This window comes from Arachis duranensis, chromosome 9 (genome assembly GCF_000817695.3).
Source record: "Arachis duranensis cultivar V14167 chromosome 9, aradu.V14167.gnm2.J7QH, whole genome shotgun sequence".
NCBI classification, from domain to species: domain Eukaryota; kingdom Viridiplantae; phylum Streptophyta; class Magnoliopsida; order Fabales; family Fabaceae; genus Arachis; species Arachis duranensis.
This window is the reverse complement of record NC_029780.3, coordinates 29,303,016-29,306,964: the sequence shown is the minus strand read 5'-3', so window position 1 is coordinate 29,306,964 and position 3,949 is coordinate 29,303,016. Positions and strand designations below refer to the sequence as shown.

The window sequence follows — 3,949 nt, the reverse complement described above, 5'->3', positions numbered from 1 at the left end:
AAGGGAATAGTTTCTAATTTATTAATTTTATCCTTATGTATACATAAATCCTTTAGAAACTTCGCATATTTAGGTATCTGTTGAATGACATCAAAAAGAGGAACAGTTACCTCAACCTTTTTTAATATTTCTACCATTTTGGGGTCAAGTTCCATATGCTTCCTGGGCTTCCTTGTGTGTTGTGGAAAAGGGACAGGATGGGCATTATCTGCAGCTTCAACATCCTTTGGTGCATCACTCTGTGGTTGGGTTTCCTCTTCTTCAACTATGTCCCGTATGTCCTCTTTCTCTTTAGCATCTTCCACTTCTACTGCATCTTCAGCTGGGGTGTGTTATGGTGGACTTGGCTCCTCTTGGTGCCTCTCCTGTAATGTGGTTCTGGATCTCGGAGTGATGGCATTGATGCCACCCTTGGGATTAGGTAAGGGTTGAGAAGGAAGTCCACTGGAGCTCGAAGGTTGGTTGGTGGAGTTATTTAGTGATCCAATCTGTGAGACAAGGGCTTGCAAGGTAGAGTTCAGACCATTTAGGGTAGAAGTAAGGTTGTTTTCCATGGCCTGCTGTCTCCGATCAATAGAGTGTAATAACTCGTCATTAGAAGATGAAGAGGGATAAGTGAGCTGAGGGGTCTACTGAGATGCTTGAGGCTGCCTTAGATGAGGTGTTCTGTAGGCCTGATTCTGATTCTGCTGTCTAGTGTTGTTACTGTTATTCCACCTCTAGTTTCCATTGTTATCTCTTCCTCCTCTGTTATGATTGTCCCTCCAACCCTGGTTAGAATTATCTCTCCAACCTTGGTTGGAATTGTCTTGCCATCCATGGTTGTAGCTGCCACCTTGATTGTATCCTTGATTGGGGCGGTCGTAGAAGTTATGAGTGGCTGCCACAGTATTGTCTTCCTGTTGGAGCTGCGGGCATTCATCAGTATAATGACTATAATTAGCACAGGTCCCACATACTCTTTGTGGAACCAACTGTTGGCTTTGCTGTGGTGGAGAAAGCTGAGCTTGTTGTGCTTGTTGTTGACTCAATTGCACTGCTTCAGTAAGTTGGTCATTTCACATATACTCTGAGTTAGAGCAGTAGTCTCTTTGCTAAAGGATACCTCTGTAATAGCTCTTGACCGGCTTTGTTTTTGCCTGTGATTCCTAGTGGATTCAGCTAAGTCGCTGATTAATTGCCATGCCTCATCAATAGTCTTGTACTTTTTCATAGACCCATTGCTAGCACCTTCCAATGTGGTCTTATCTTGAGGCTTCATGCCCTGTGTGAAGTAGCCGAGCAACACTATCTTTTAAATCATATGGTGGGGACATGCTTCCAGAAGATTGTTGAAGCGCTCCCAGTATTCGTAGAGAGTCTCAGATTTTTCCTGAACAATCATGGAAATGTCTTTCCTCAGTTTATCGATAACTTCAGCTGGAAAGAATTTTTTCAAAAATTCTCTTCTAAGCGTATCCCAGTTAGACACAGTTGCTCCGGGTTGAGTGTAGTACCACTCTCTTGCCTTTTCCTCAAGAGAGAATGGGAATGCTTTTAACAGAATAGAAGTTTCATCAACACCATCACGCTTAACAGTAGAACAAGCTGTCTGGAAATCCCTAAGGTGCTTGATAGGCTCTTGAGTAGGTAAGCCATGAAACTTGGGCATCAAGTTGAGTAGTGCATTCTTTATTTCAAAATCTACAACCACTGCTGGGTGATACGCCTGATACAGCTGCAGTGTGAATCTGGGGCTCCAGCTTCCTGGATAGAAACTCTCCTAGGTGCTGCCATATTATATGCACGTGAATCAACTGAATCAGTAGTAGAGGAGCTTGTTTCTTCCTCAAATGGCAGTTCAGACTCGCTCTCGGATGAGACTGGTGAATTGAAGTTAATCACTTCACCACCATCAGAGGCTAGCCGACGTCGAGCTCGCCTAATACGTGAAATAGTTCTTTCAATTTCGGGATCAAAAGTGGCTAAGCTCAAATCAGGCAATGAACGAGTCATTCAGTGGAAGAGACATATAGCTCATGATAACAAAAACAAAATAAAATGCAAATAAATAAATTTCAATCAATAAATTAGCACACTATGCAACTCCCCGGCAATGGCGCCAAAAATTGACATGGCAGAAATTGGCAGATTAAGAAATTAATATGAGAGATACGTTGCAAGTACAGTTCTTAACCAACAAAAATCCGTTTATCAATTTAGAAGGGTTGTCACAAAATTAGAATTAAAATACTGGGAGCATGAATCCCAGGTCGTCTCCCACGAGTTGCAGGAAGATGTGCTATCTTATTAATCAGAGGTTTTCCAAAATGGTTTTGAGTTGGATAAACAGGAAATTAAATCAAAGAATTGATGTAATTTAAATAAAAATCTTGACCAGGAGTGGATTAATCGGAAGTTCTATCCTTGTTGGAGTTTTTTCAAGATCAATTGATAATTGAAGATTGTTCTACTTAGTTATTCTTTACTAGGTAAAGGAGAGTCAAGTAAGGTGGAAGTCTACTTCTATTCACAAGTTCTAATCCTCTCCCTTGGGAAGGATTAGTGTCAGTGACTAGAGAGCAATCCAACAATAAACCTAATTACAATTCTACTCTTGAGCATTCCAACTCAAGGGTCTCCTTTCAATCAACTCCCAATCAAGTTAGAGAACTACTCGCTCATCATAAATGTAAATTTCACAAAATAAAAATAAGGAATAAAGGAAGACATGATAGACAATAATCAAAAAGATCAATTAAAAATAAAAATGGTTCTTGTATTAATAAATTCTAAAATTAATCAAATTGTAACTCTGAACAAATTAAGGATATGAAAGAGTAAGCAACAAGTAAAGAGAACAAACTAGAGTGATGAAGTATTGCGGAGGTAATAACTCTTCTCAATATCCCAAGCCAAAAAGCAATAAAAACCAAATCCTAAGAACTATGAATGTGTAGAGAAAAAACCTAGAGGAGGAGTAAAATCAGATCTAAAAAACTAAGAATTATGTGGAATGAATGTTGTTTTGTCTCTGCATGTTCCTTGGCTCTAATCTGCATTTCTGGGCCAAAAACTAGATTAAAATGCAGTCCAGAATCTATGTCAGTGACTTCTGTAATTCTACAGATCGCGCACGTTACGCGACCGCGTCATCCACGCATTCGCGTCACTCAGCGTTTTCTGTGCCACGCGTGCGCGTCGTCCACGCATTCGCGTCACTCATGCAGCTTCCAATCTACGCGGTCGCGTCAGGTACGCGAGCGCCACTACGATTTCCTCCAGTTCGCGCGGTCGCGTGAGCCATGCGCCTGCGTCGCTTCTCGCTGATCATCTCCTAAATTTCTTATGTTGCTTCCATCTTTGCAAGCTTCCTCTCCATTCTCTAAGCCATTCCTGCCCTATGAACCCTGAAACACTTAACATAGAGATCACGGCATCGAATAGTATAAAGAAGAATAAAAATATACAATTAAAAGATCTTTAGGAAGCAAGTTTTCAATCATAGAACATTTTCAGGAAGGAATTGAAAATACATGCAAATCATATGAATAAGTGGGTGAAGACTTGATAGAACCACACAATTAAACACAATATAAATCATAAAATAATAGTTTATCAACTATAAACTGAATAGCGCTTATGAATCTCTAGCAGAGTTAGATAAATACTAGTTCCTCTACATTGTTGCCAAGGACAAATAAGAGAAGATGTAGTTTGAAGAACATTTTGAAATTTAAAATATTTAACATTTTAATAAAATAAAAAAGCACATACCGTTAGAGCCAAGAAAAATGAAATCAAAACAAAAAGCTAAACAACATTTATAGGAACCTCCTCCTTATTAACGTTATGCCACAATGATGACAAGGGCATGGCCCCATCTGTTGAGAAAGCATAAGCCATCCTGTACATTTTTTAAGTACTTAAATATAAGCAACTTAAAGCCTCTAATATGCAAATGCAAATT

General features: G+C 39.6%; 1 non-coding gene across 1 annotated transcript; it reads left to right on the top strand.

The window, feature by feature from the left end:
- The first annotated feature begins 1,297 nt into the window (after positions 1–1,297).
- Positions 1,298–1,405, top strand: LOC127741843 (small nucleolar RNA R71). Its single transcript, XR_008003048.1, has one exon. It is a non-coding gene; the product is annotated as a small nucleolar RNA R71 (small nucleolar RNA).
- Positions 1,406–3,949: the final 2,544 nt, after the last annotated feature.